Consider the following 14,782-nt stretch of genomic DNA (forward strand, 5'->3'; position numbering starts at 1 on the left):
GACTAAAAGACAATGTGATCTCACATGCCTGGTTTCCTAAGTAAACCTGTCTAAAAGCCCCAAGGATCATTAGTACATCATCTGTTACTTCCATCAGCATTTTTTGAATGCAGGAGTGTGATTTCTCCCAGAGCAGATGGGACCTGGCATCTCGTTAGAAAGATTTCTTTGTAGTGATCTGTGCAATATTCGTTCATCCCAAGGGAAACAGTGAACAGGAAAGGTAGCTCTATTTTCCACATGTCCAACGGCTCTGAAACCAATGACATGGTCAGCTGAGGTGGCTTGCAGACTCAGCCTGCATGAAAACTGCAGCTCACCACAGCTCCTATGGCTTTGTGATAGCTCAGCAGCCGCAGAGCGTCTTTCTTTGGCTGTAATGACAGCAATAAACCAGCCCTCTGGCTTTCTCTTCTGTCTGGAGAATTTCCCCATCAGGTGTATTTTTGAGCCCTGTGGGTATCTTCACGGGAAAAGTCCCTGCAGAAATGGTCCAGCAAGTGGCAGAGGTAAGGCTGGCTGACAGGTGCTCCTGTAGGGAATGTTAATTGTCTTGGATGCAACTCCAAGAGAAAACCATGTCCAAGATCATTAGGCTGCATTAACATCTCTCAATCTCTCTCAAAGCAGGGGGTTCACAGTGTTCCAGCCTAAAGTAGGCTGCTTTCCACTGATCTCAATAGGAACTAGAGTAGTGCCTCTCACATAAAACACACAAGGAGGCCCAAGAGTGGTAAAAAATTGAAATGAAAATATTTCCAATGGTTTTTGCTGAGGTTTGATCTGTGTTGTGGGCAAAGCTTGTTTCTGATTTTCTGATTGTTTTTGTCCCTGCCTGATGAGCGCATTACACAGCAAAGCCAAATCCTTAGCCTCTGGCCTCATACGTCTCCTCTTCACCTCTTGTTTCTTCATACGCAGATCTGCTCAGTTCCCAGCCAAAGCACACCCTGATCCAAGCTCGCTCAGGAGGTGCTTTCTGCCAGAAACTTCCCCTGGGAGATTTAAGAAACAAATAAACTAACCAAGCAGCCTTCACAACATCCCAATGACAAACAAACAAACAAACAAACAAACAAGCACACACACATGCCCCTGTGTTCCTGAAACAGCATCTGACCCTGCTCTCCAGAGCCTGGGGACAGGAGGTGTACCTTGCTGGTAAACACAGCACTGTGTCAGGGTGAATACTTGGAGCAAACTGCAAATCTCTGAATTCTTCCCTGGGGAGGCAAGATGAAAACTCCAGCAAAATCTGTTTTGTGTGTCTCGTCCCTCTAAAAAAGAATGGAGTCAGGATGCTGTTCCTACAATAATTTCCTATTCAACAAGTGTTTGTTTCCACCCTTCTCGTTTCCTCCTCTGTAAGCAAGACAAAACCATTTCAGTGGTGTTGGATCTCCCTTGGAAAGCTGCCTCTCCACCACTGCAGGTAGGATTGGCAGGTAGTGGTTCCTAGGGCTTCCAAGCTCACATGCCATATCTCTGGACTACCTTTGTGTTCCTCCTGGTCAGAACTCCCTGTGCTTTGTACAGGAAGTGCTAAGAATCTGGCAAATGGTTCCTCTGAACCTTGCCTCTTGGAGAAAGCCCCATCCTTGGGTCTGGAAAGACAGTTTAGACATTTAAAATGGCCCTGTCTCTGCTTCCTGAGTCCAAGGTCCCTGCAAGGAGGAGTCCCCATTGGTTTGACTGTGTGTCTGCTGGATGGACTGATGTGCTGCACCGTGGAAGTGCGGCCCCAGTCCTCAGCATGGAGGGGCACGCTAGCTGGGCTCTGTGGGGAGGGTCAGACAAGGTACAGTAATGACAAGTCAGGCAAGTGGTTGTCTCTTACCAGTCCAGTTGGAGTGCTTGGAGATTATGCTGAGAGGAAAGAAATTATTTGGTGAGTGGTTCCAGTGCAGACCCAGGGCTTTACTCTTTTGCTGAAATCACTCCTCCACTGACAATACCCCTGCCTCTGGCCTCCCCTGGTACAGAAACTCTTCTGACAGCTCCCTCATGGTACTTATAGGCACTAATTACCCTAACTTTTCTTAGGATCTCCACCCACACCCTCAGCCCCCACCTCAAGAGCCCAATTTCAGCTGGTCTCAGGGTATTTAGTTCTTTCCTGTGCTGTGAGTGTGCTTGGCATGAAGTCTTGCTTCTGATCCTGCCTTCTGGACAGACTGAACTTGTGCTCCAGGTAACCTGTATCCCACATCTGTCCTCTGAGGTGGATTGTAGCTTGTTTTTCGCCTAGTAGTTGTTCCTGACTGAGTTCTTAGTGTGAGCTCGGGACTGGTTAATTGTTGCCTTCTCTGGGGTTGTTGTTGTACTTGGTGATCAGCAGGTGGCCCTGCTCCTGGACATAGTGCAGAGGATAAGCTTCTCTGGGGCATCTTCCTTGGGTGGATAGTCCTTCAGCTGTTCCTACAAAGCCCCTTCATCCTAAATTCTGCCACTAGCAATCACAGAGCCTAGTCATGTCTGTCTGTCTATCTATCTATCTATCTATCTATCTATCTATCTATCTATCTATCTATCTATCTATCTGTCTGTCTATCTAATTTTTTTGTGGTGTTGATTATTTTTGTTTCCTGCATAGAAAGTATTAGCATACTTGTAGGACTTCCTGTAATATTTTTGACAAAAAGTCTTGATAATTCTACATACAGGTTTGGTATGTTATTCCACCAGAGCTGCCTTGGGACAAGGAATGTCTGGTGGAGTCTGTGCTTGGCCTCTAAACACCATGTCTGAATGCAACAACTCCAGGAAATGTTGGACTTACCAGTCTAGCATTAGCAGGAGGTGGGTTCTTGTCTTTTGTGTTCCTCTTCTGATGCTGACCCATTCCATGCTTTTGCAGTGTGGGTGGTCTGGGGCTGCAGCACAGGGCATGGATCTTGGGATCATGCTGTTGGGGGTTGGGGTGAAGGAACCTGGAGTTCCTGGCTGAATATTGCTCACTAAGTGTGCTTTAAGTATGCTGGGGGCAGTGGCCGAAGCTGAAAGTGGGGTGAGATAGAAACCTGGGTGGTTTACACTGAGAGACAGAAAAAACCTGTGCATACTGCAACAGAAATACCATGCAGGGATGGAGAGAAGGCAGGGGGATAAATAAAATAATGAGTGCATGGACAGACTTGTAATGTGGGAAGAGCTGATCACTATCACCTAGAAATCCTACACCAGCATAGACCCCCTCCATCTCCCCCAGATCATGCTCCTTCCAGACTCCCAGTCTCAGCCGGTGTTGCCCTTTTAGGGGCAGGCAGGCAGAGCAGAGATAAGCAGATGTGGAGCACACAGTGGATTTTATAATAACATGGTGGTTATAGACAATTGCCTAATGAGGACCAGATGGTCAGTTTTATTTTAAGTTGCCCTTTAACAACATTCCCATCTAAGCTGTGTTTTTTAAGTAATAGGTTTTTAATGAGATGCCCATAAGATCTTACAACACATCAGGTTTTAATCATGCTGACCTATTTAAATGGCAGTGTGTGTCTTTAGCACTCCTTTTACGTTTTTATGGTGTTTAATTCCTTCCCACCACTGTTCCTCACCCCAAACCTCAAATGGGCTGTGTCAGAGGGATCGTTCCTTTCAGCACTGGATGCTGCCCCTGCTGATCCCATCCATGCTATTCCAGACTGGGACTGGGAACAGACCTCCTTCCAGGAGAGAGAAAGCATCTTCTTCCTTCCCTCTGAGGTCAGGGTGCAGCTCTGCTTTGCAAAATAAAAGCTCTGGTTATAAATGCTGCTCTTGGATGGGGAAGGCAGGGAGCGGTGTGATTTATCTTGCAAAGATACTGTTATGGAGCCAAGCAAGCATTTGCTTTGGAATGGTGCCTCTAAATCCCCTGGGCAGCACCATGTGGTCATACTGCAGAGGATGTCTGAGAGCCCAGACACATGGCAGACATTTTGATGGTGATAAGCCATGAGGAATCACTGAGAGAATATGTAAACCTCTTGCTGTGTTTGCACATCAGGAGGGGGATGTAATTGCAGATAATCTGCACTTCTTATGTGGGGGCACCAAGGTGAGTTGCCTGTCCAAGTGAGAACAGGGCAGAAACCTGGGTTTCATGCTTCTTTTCTCCTTGTTTACCACGGTAGGTACTGGGTAGCTCATCTCATTTCTGAGAGCTGAGTTATGGTAACCCTACATACTCATCTCACTCATCTGAGCAGGGAGAGGATGTGTGAAGAGGGGATTGGGAAACATGGCCTGATGACAACTCCAGGTGAGCAGAACTCTCCTGGTTCACATCTCAGTGTGAGGCATGTAGGTTTCTGTGTTCACCTTTATGATCTGTGTCAGCCCTCCAGCCAGCCAAGCACTTATTCCATGACCTTCTTGGTAAAGATCAACATGAATTGTGTTTCCCATTGCTGGTGCTCAGTCCAGTAAAGAAAAAACACCTTCTTGTAAAAAAGTCTGCTGTAAAGATTCAAAATGGTGGGGTTTTTTTCTGTCCTACTCTTAGAGACTTCAGCAAACACTGGACAAAATAGCGAGGGACTTTCACCTCTCGCCTGTCTGGGGATTTCATTTTTTCTGTTAATGTCAGAGGCTCTATGAAATTGCAGATGAGATCAAGCTCTGCTTTTCTTCCCGGATTCTTGGTTGCCCTTTGGTGGAGCTTATGCTGAGACTGACTGTGCTGGCTAAATGACATCATGTTTCAAAATTCTATTTGCTTAGTTGTTTTTTTGGGGGGGAGTATTTTTTATGTTTACCCAGTCACCTTCAAGCAGCTGCAAACTTGAACAGTTTCCACTTATTGGAGTGGAGGGGAAGGCATGCTGGTAAATGACACTGAGACTTGGGGGGGCATTCACAGTCTTTCCTATATTTGAAATAGTTCACTCAGACAGCTCCAGCAAAATAAATCTTCCCCTTGCACCAGACTCAACCCTCTTTTCATGGCAGTTCTGTACTTAAGATTTCTCATGGTAGACACTGGGAGGCACCAGGAACCTCATCTTTTGCAGGGCGTAAACCAAAATAAGCACCAAAAAAATCTGTAAGGGATTATTTACTTGGGAGTTTAGGTTCAAATGTGACCTTGGTCACACAAAGAAGTGTTCAGGTGGTCACTGTATATTCACTTCTCAAGTCTCAGCATAGACCCTCAAGTTGTTAGGAGCTTACCTGGAGAAACCCAGGTTTTGCTGATTGAGCTCTGAGCAATGGCCATGCTGGAACATGAACAACTGTGAAAGACACAATGCAGGTAGGAAAATCTGGGGTGTGAATCCAGCTGCTTAACACTAGTCTTGACTACCCTGGACTTGGCAGCAGTATGTGTATAAAGGTTTCAGTGGTTTTTGGGGGGACACCAGATTTTGCATTTTATCTATTTTGAAGGAGGCTGTGAGCACATTAAAAGCATAGGTCTGTTGTGAGCTCCCCTAGCCATGTCACACTCACAGGCAAAACATTTTACCTGGCCCTTCCTAGGAGGGAAGAGAATCTGGAGTCACTGATGCTGCTCAGTTTTAGTCTGTCAAATAGGATAACCACCACAGATCTTCCCAGGTAACCTCTGGAAGAACAGTGGGCCCAGTGTTTCTCCATAACAGTACTTTAAGGCCAATGGTTATTTTGTCTTTCCAAGGGTCCCAGCTGAAGCATCTGCCCTCAGCTTCAATTTCAATGCCATTTTTTGAGGAGATAGGAGAGAAGCAAAGCTCAAAGCGGTGAATTTTTTCACAGCTCTTTGGTGAAACAGGAGCAAAAACCTGGTCTTCTCCATCTTAGAGAGGCAAACAGGTACCTGAAGTTCTAGGAAACAGCTGATGAGTTTCAGCAGGTTGCAGAGTTCTCTCAGGGAAAGACAAGGAAATGTAAATACTGTTGGTGATTGAAAATTGCTCTGCAACAAGAGTGGGGAGGTAAAGTGGCTGCAGATGGAGGTTTGTTGAAATTACACCATCAGGAAGATAGTAAGAGGTGCCTCCTGTGCAGACACCTCATCAGGCAATGCTGCTCCTTGCTGAGACAGATGCTCAGACCAGAGGGGTGCCTGCCCCAGAGCAAATAGCTGCCTGCCCCCGAGTTTTCCTTCCTGGCCTCCCCTTTGGAGGTTTGCTGACTCCTGCAGCCTGGCCTCTGGTTAGCTGAGCAGCATCTGTGTGAACTGGAAAATGTGTGTGAGCGCAGGGGCTGGGGCACAGAGCCACAGCTGGGCTTAGGGCCCTGAGGCTGTGTTGTCTGAGCCAGTAGCTGCTCTGTGGGTTCAGGGAGCTTTCCTTGGGCCCGTGGCAGCCTTGCAGGGAAAACAATCAGAGTTGGAGGGCGTGTGTGTTTGGCACAGAGCTAAAGACCTCTTCTAGCCCACCCCCCAATGATGGGGCATGTTTCTGCAGACACAGGGAGTCAGCAATTTGTGGTGAGCTCCACTGCGTGATAGTGGATGGAGGAGCCTCAGCACAGCTGGGAATGAGAAGACACGTGACAAAGTGACAGCTAGGGAGATGGAGTCTGGCTGGCAGAGAGGCAGAAGTGGGGAAAACATTGGGGTGCCATCTGAGTGGAGGTACCCTTTGCCAGGAAGCTGGCTCCTATGAACCACAGAGATGCTTCGTGCCCATAGCACCAACTCCTTGGTGGGTGCTTAGCTTTGCACTCCCATGGCAGTGTGAGACAGCTGATGGGCTCAACCCCTGAAGCCAAGGCTTGTTCATTTGGTTTCTTGCTGCTGCAATAGGGGGTGGCAGCCTGAGAAACTTGGTCTCTGCTGGTGATTCTGTTTGGACACATCAATAATGCCCCCAGGGAAACAAGAGTGCCTGAAACAGTCTTGCAACATGAGGGAGGCTGCAACAAATCTACTGGTGTCAATCCCAGTGTTTCTGGGATCTGAGCATTGCAGCTGCAGGAGCAATAGGATTCAGAGGGCTCTGCTGGAAAAATGAGGCATGGAGGGGCTGGCAAGTTGTTGCTAACAGTGTAAGACCTCTGGCCGAGTGGCTCCGAGTCCAGCCATGCCATAGATCCATGGGGCAGCTTCTCGTTTTCCCCTTCTGTGATGATGGAAACATTGCATAACTGTATCTTCCTTCTGGGAAGAGAGGGGAACTGTCACCCCATCAGAGAGACAGAGACCACCACATGCAGCCTCGAGGTACAAGAACATTAAACCAGGCTGTGAGGAATATTTCTGTGAAGTGCTTCCTAGGGGCCAGGTCAGAAACTCAGTGACGAGTCCTTATTTCTCTTCTCCAGGGACTTGTACCAGAGACACACCCCAGAGCACTGCACCCATACAAAGCTTTGTAATGCCTTTGATTCTGCTCTGCTGGAGAGGATCTCCTCTCAAAGAGTAAGGCCACCCAAAAGCATTTACCAGCTCTTGCCAGACTCTTTTTAAGGAGGCATAGGTCCCTTTCTATCCCCTGTGGGGAGCACAGAGACAGCCCCAGCAGAATAGTTGGGATGCTCAAGATGAAGTCTCACAGGCTGTTACTTCTTTGGCACTGAGTTTACTTTCTGCCTGTGGCTGCTGGTGAGGTTCTGTTAGCTGTTTTACTCCAGCAAAGCTTGCTTGCTTTCTATTGTTCCCATGGGTAATCCAGAGGCATCTTCAAGCCCAAAAACATCTGGGCTCAGATGGGTGCAGTGCCTCCGATGCTGTGGGAAGTGGGGTTTGATTTTGGCTTGGTGCATACTAGCTCTTGCTAATCCTTGATCAGGGCTGTGACCCTCGGGCAGCCTGGCCTTAGAGCCTAAATGTAGTGTAGTAATTGATGGTGCACCTACATGTGGATCAATTTGCCCGAGTTCATCTCTCACCCTACTGTGAGACCCCTAATAACACCCAGATCCCTAATGCACACTGTATCCTCTCTCTAAATCCTTTTCACATCTCTGACAGTAGCTTCCTATCTTTGAGACCTCTTTTCTTTGAGCAAACTCAGTGGAAATGGCCTATGGATTTCAGAGCTGCTAAAGGGAGGTGCAGATGGAGGATGGGTGAAGTTGCATAAGCCCGTTCATTTCGGGAATAATGTTAAAAATAAAAGGCACTTTGTAAAACAGGAGGGATGAGAAGGTGGGGTTTGCAGGCAGTCTGGCAGCCCTCTGGGTTCTGGATTGGTTGGTTTCAGAAATACAAAGGAAAGTTGTCGGCAAACAATAGACTATGAGCTCTTGCCACCCATCCCTCTGTTTATCCTGAGAACAGGGTCATGGAAACTTTCCCTTTCTGTTGTTGTTTCAATGGAAACACTTCACCCTCGTCAGTGTCCCTCAGAAAGGATACATCATGTGTGTAATTAAGCCTCCACACAAAAGATTTTTTCCTTTCCTAGCCAAAGCTTTTCCACTGCAGCTTGACTTCACTGTAAGGAGGCTTTCTGCTTTCTGTCCTTCTACACAGCTCTGCGGCTGAGCCACTGGAGAATAGGTTGTGTCTTCCCATGCATGGCTCCTTTTCATGCTGTTTGAGTATCTCTGGTGCTACTGCTGCACCTGCCGCTCTGTCTCATCCTTCTTCCTTCTAAGAGGTTACTCTGCTCTGTGTTGGAAGGAGACAGGGCAGGACAATGGGTACCAAAGTGCCTGCAAAGCTCTGTCTTACATCTGGCTCATTTTGCTTTCTCAGAAGTTTCCTGCAGAAACTTGTCCCATGGCTGAGGCCCTTCAAAGAGTATGTGGTGTCTCATGTAAATGCTCTGGTGGCTAATCACATTTCTCTTATAGGAGTAGGATTCAGTTTCAGACACACATTCCCAAATGTTGGTGTTGAACTGTCATCCTGAGCTCCCATTATGAAAGTTGGTTGAAAGAAAGCAACTGAGTTAAAAATTACACATGACAGAGCAGACATGCATCACACCAGCCATGTTTTTTAGGAAGTCATGGTAACAGGGGGTGACAGACAAAACCAGGTAGGTCCTAGCTGTGGCTTGTGACCACATGTCAGAAAGTGAGCATCATCCTCTGAGATGACTGTACAACCCTCCTCTGGGCTTGGAGGTGATGTGTTTGTTGTCCAAGCAGAGCAAAGCCATGGACATTTGTGTTTAATCTGTGCCCACATAGGCACATAGGATCCTTGTTTTCCCACCTCAGTGATTACACAAGAGGTTTGGCTGGTGCAGCTGATCATGGCAGCAGGGGATTGCATGGCGTGCAGGATGGAGAGCAGACACCAGAAATTTCAGAAATGTGGTGGCTCACAACACAGTGAAGTGCAGATGTAGATGTGCCTGCAGTCATGCAAGAGAAGGAGGGAAGTAATGAGATCTCAGGCATCAGCAAAGAGATCATCCTGGAAGCCAGGAAGGAATTAGCCCAATCCTCTGCTCCTTTTAGCCACACAAAATTGGCCTGGTGTGCTGTGGCAGTTTATTGCATTCCTCTGAGGCATTAAGTTTTGGCTCTTGTCAGAGAAAGGATATCACATTGGTTTGGATGGAAATCTTTATTCCTGTGAGTGGAAATGCCAATATTTCATTGCATGAGGACGTACTGGGGCCAGAAAAGCTTTTGCCTCAATGAATTTGCTTTTCCCAGGAAAGGTCAGTCTGAAGGGATCATCCATTTGCACCCCATAACTTTCTAGCTGCATTGCTGCTGGATGAGTGACTGGAGAGCATGGGGACAAGCAACCCCAAACCTCAGTCCTCATCTGATCCTAGTTAGCCACCTTAGCAATGAAACTGATCCCCTTTGGCTCCTGGGGGGGGCTGTATGGGCAGAATTAGGCTGAACTGCCAAAGTTCCCAATGCTTTGAAATACCTCTGTTGTAATGAAAAATGTCTGTGCTTACGTTGTGGGTTCAGGGTTCAAGCCTATGAGAAGTTCAGGACATGAGGGAAACCACTGACTGGGTTTCCCATTCCACTCCTTTCACTTTCTTTGGCTGTTTGACCTTTTTGCAGTTAATTTGTTTGTTTTCTTCTGTTCTGTGAATCAGATTCAGACTTAGTGTGATTGTGTAGGAGCTGATGGAGTTACTCCCAGGCTGAACATTTATTTCTTTAGTCTTATCTGAAGAAGACAGTTCATATGCCTGTAAACTGAGGTTGTATATCCTTTTCTCATGTGTTTTAGTTCAGCTCTTTAAAAGAAAAAGGTCTTGTTGGAAAAATGCAAACGATTGCTCAGATGATTCCTTTTAACGGTAAACTTCATGGCTCCTGACTTTTCCTCCTAAATGCATGCTTACCCTGTGAAACTGCAGATTGTGTTGGTTTCATTGCTGAATAGTGAGGGTGCCTCAGCTGAGAAAGAAGAGAGTGAGTGGTAGAAATGAGGCTCTGCAGGTGGCTCATGTTCAGCCTCAATTTCTTCAGCCAGCTGGCCCATTGAAGTGGGACAGGTCCCACCTCTGCAAAGCCAAGGGGCTGCCAGTTCTCTGTCACTTCTTTTAATTAAAGAACAGGTCTCCAACCCTCATTTCAGTGGGACTGGAAATAAAAATGCGTCTAGAAAGTGGTGATGTTCTTCTGCACAGCTCAGAATCAAGGCTATAGCAGTGATGGTGGCATGAAGTGAGCTTGTCTTCTGTCACCTCCCAGGTGTCACTGCACCAGAAATTCCTTGCATAGCAAATCTGAAAATATTTTGCATCCTTGGTCTGGTCCCACTTAGCCTGGGTACCGCACTCATCCAAAAGATTGGTCATTGGTAGATGGGACATCAAATATAGCAGACCCCAGATCTGCTTCCAGTTCCACGTCCACTGGATTGGGTGGGTGTAGCCCTTCAGGCTGTCTAGGCCAGAAGTCAGTAAAACTCCTGTCTGGACTTTGTCATTCTCAGGTACCAATCTCATGCATAACTAGAGCAGAACTTGGGACAGAGAGATCAGTGGCAATGTGAGGTTCCTGCCTTGACCTGGCTCATGGCTCCTTGGATTTTGGGGGCAGAAACTCTCTGTTATAGGAGAGCACAGTGACCTACTGCAGCAGGGCTTTAAGTAATTGCATATCACTAATGCTTGTCGATGGAGGTCAAAATGTCAGCACAGCCTTGACTGTGCCTCCCTTTGAGTTCACAAGCTGCAATATCTACAGACTGTATTGGAGTATAGCATCATGTCATACAATCTTGGAGCAAAAGAAGGTAAAAAGGAGGAAAAAAAGGGTTGGGTAATGATGGAGAGTAGAGGTCTGAAAGGGAGAAGGAATGGAGAGTAGGCATGAAACAGAGCAAAAGCTTCGTTTGGAGGAAGAGTTGGCTTGCCAGGTAAGGAGTTTTTTCCACTCCAAGTGCTCCCCAGCTCTAATTTATGCAATATAAATAATTAAAAGCTGTGCAGGCCCACTGCTAATCTTTGTGGTATTCCATAAGCAACTTCCTTCCCGCTTAGAAAGAATTCCACTGAGAATTATCTGACAGTTTTTGCTCTGCAGCCAGTTTTCCATTCCTGTCAGTGCATGGAGTCTGAGCTCTCCTTTTCCTTAGTTCAGCCTTCCCCAAATTGTATAGCAGAAAAACCCATAATGTGAGGTCCACTTCCTCTCGTCCTGAAGTTATCTGTTCTGCTAAAATCTCACTGCAGACCTTGAGGGGGGAGGAGGAGGTCCTGTGGAAATGCTGTGATTTCTGAAGGCAAATTCAACCCCACCACATCCATTTGATCACATACATCAGTTCTACAATGGTCCTGCCTTACAATGGCAGCCAAATTTGACAGTCTAAATTGTTGTGGTGCTGTGGTATTATCTCAGCAGCACAGGGTGCTAATGGAGGTCAGTTTAACCTGCTCAAATGCCTTCTTTGTGAAGTGCAGCAGTGACAGGAGGAAGACGCTCAAATAAAGAAAGAAGTTGTTATTCTTCCGTCCATCCCTTCACTGTACTAAGTTGAATGGATCTGCCTTGCTGTCACCAGGAATACATTGGGCTTAGAAGAAATTGCAGAGAAATAGTAAAACTCAGTGGCATGTATCCCGTGCATAAGATGGAAGATTTCTACGGTGCTTTGGGCAAGATTGATTATTTGTGGCCTGTAAAAGTTGGGATGTAACTCTGAAAAATGCTTCTTAGCTGCAGTCCCTCATAAGCACAGGGGGACAGATCAGCTCTGGCAATCTTCCCCCAGAGAGGGTGCCAAGCCTAAAAAGCTATCAGCCATGTGTTGCTGGAATGGCACATATCAAATCTGGATGCTAACATTTTGCAATGGAGAAGGGAGAAAATAAGAGTGTCTTTGGAGATAGGAGTTTTAAAAGCTGAAGGAGACTTTTCAAGAAATTACTTGATTGTGAGCAAAGGTGTAAGATTATCACACATTTAGAAATTCAGGATCTTTGCAGAACTACTATGCTTAACTTTCTAAGAGGAAGTGAGTGGATTCCTAGTCGCTGAGTTAGAGGTTAGGACTCAAGAGATTGATATGAACTGGCTCAACTGCAAGAATTGTTTTCAACAGCAGGTTTGAAAACCACATACGATTTCAACAGCCAGTTCTACACAACTACACCAACCAGTATTACCCTTTGCCCTTACTTACTGTCCTTAATAGTTCCAAAGCAGAAGAGCCAGGGAGTTTGCTTTTCTATCTGGGCTGACAGGCTGCTGTGGTGTCCCTGCAGGTACAAACAATGAAACACATACCTACAGACCCTGGATAAGGCAGTGGTAGTCTCTGCATCTCATCTGACCTCAGACAGACGGTCAGGTCACCACATCATCTCTGCAGATGTAGATTTTTGGCAGAGGGGTGTGAATATTTGAATTTCTTGCCCAGTGTGACGTATACATAATTTAAAGGGGAGCCATGGGTGTATGTTTTTGTTTGACATTTGAGACTCTGTTGTTTGATGTGCCACTAACAGACCATGACCTGTTGGTCCAGCTTTGCCTGTGGTATTTCCTGTCCTTGGGATGCTGAGCAAAGCAAATTTAGGGGGAAGGCAAGATCTTCCAAGTGAAGATTCAGTAAGGACAGCAGTGAGGCAGCTACGAGGTGAAACTCACACCAGTGTTTGTGCAGTGAGGACATTACTCTACTACTAACACAACTACTCCCATAAAAACCCAGGACATGTGCTGCTGCTGTGTGCTCTGGCCAGTCGCCGCTAATGAATCATCCAGCTCCTGGATCCCTCCCATGAAGGGGATGGAAAATGGATCCAATCCAGAGAGATCTTGGAGTTCACTGCAATGTGATAACCCTGTTTACAACTTTAAGAACTCCAGCAATTCAGGTCGTGCTGGCAGAACATCTGCTCATTGTAGGATCTTGCCAGCCACTCTTTGGAAATAATAGATCTGTGCTTCATTTGTCCATTTGAGATGCCTCAGAAACAGCACATTGTTATGTCCTAAGACTCATGGGTCTAGAAAGAAGCAACTTTCAGTGGGAACTGAAAGCCCTGATAACATTCAGCAAGTTTTAGCTCAAGTAAATATCCCAGGGCAGAGCAGCTGGGAGCCAGGTGCTATACTACCACTGTGGTTCCCCTTTTTTATAATTTTTATTTTCTTGCTGATCTACCTGGAGAGATTCTGAAATTACTGGAGGAAAACATATCTGACGAAGGTTTATGATCAGGCCTGAAAAACTTCCCCTATCACGTGTATTATGGTGTTGGTGCACATTTTCTGCAGGAAACAGATTTGGAGAGAAGGTGAATACAGGTGAAAATAATCCCGGGACTCACCAAAAAAAGATACTATAGATGTTTTGGGAATAAATGAAAACCTTGGCTGCACAAGTTGCTGTTATAGAGTTACCCAAGGGCAGATGACCACCCCCCATTTCTGCTGTGGCGGACAACTCTTGAATTTCCCAGCCTTTCATCTGTGAGTAAGAGTTCAGTGGCACAGGCAGGAATCTGACAGAGGATCAACCTGAGGGTGGTCTGGTGAGCTGTGTTGCCTCTTGCAGCCATTCAGTGATCAGAGAGAGATTTCAGTCTGCTTGTAGAGAGAGGCTGGTGCAGAAGAAGAGCTGGAATTGGAAAGGGAGCTGCCTGGTTGCTCTCACGCTGCTCCTGACCACTGTTTATTCCCAAGGGATGGTGGGGATAGGCTGTGCCCACAAAAGGAGAAGAGCTGCAAGAAGGCACACCATGTTCCACCAGCAATGCCCGCCCTGTTGCTGAGGTCGTGGCTGCTGCTCCCAAGCTGTGGAGGATCTGGTCTCCTGTCAGCCACAAGGGCAAAGCCAACCTGGTTGTCTGTGGGCAGTTCTCCTCTCTCAGGGAACTGCTGGTGGGAAGCAGGGCCCCACAGGGGAGCCTCCCAGAACTCAGGGTGACACAGGCGGGCGGTCCCCCTCCCTGTTCCACTGAGCAGGAATGGGATGCTGGAAGCCCTGGAGCTCTGCGGCCATTTCGGGGGAGCTAACTTATCATTTAGGGTCAGCCTCAGCGCCCTTTGGAGAGGAGCTAGCATTTCCTTGACTGAAACAGTGAGTTCTGAATGTAATTACAGGATTAAAGGCATGTTCTGGGGCTGAACTCATGATTCATAAGCACAGGTTACACTTTCAGTGTGTTTACAAGGTGCTCTTGGCCCCTCTTAACCCCTTCTTTGCTGAATAAAAATGGTGATTGGGTTATTCCTGGCATGGTGTGCATGCATGGAATGGAGGGATGGTCACCAGTGGGGACAGATTAGGGAACTGTTGGATATATTCAACCCACAGAAGGGGTAAGTGGCAGTTCTGGTTTTCTTCTTTTTCTTTGGGCTCAAAGTTCAAATTTTTCTTTGGGCTCAAAGTTCAAAGGGCTTTGAGTTCAAATTTTCTTTCAGCAATTTTCTTCTTTTTCTTCTCTGTCCTAGCTGACAATAACTCCAAAGCTACTGCTCTAGCAGA

Source organism: Sylvia atricapilla, chromosome 7, assembly GCF_009819655.1.
Source record: "Sylvia atricapilla isolate bSylAtr1 chromosome 7, bSylAtr1.pri, whole genome shotgun sequence".
Lineage (NCBI taxonomy): Eukaryota > Metazoa > Chordata > Aves > Passeriformes > Sylviidae > Sylvia > Sylvia atricapilla.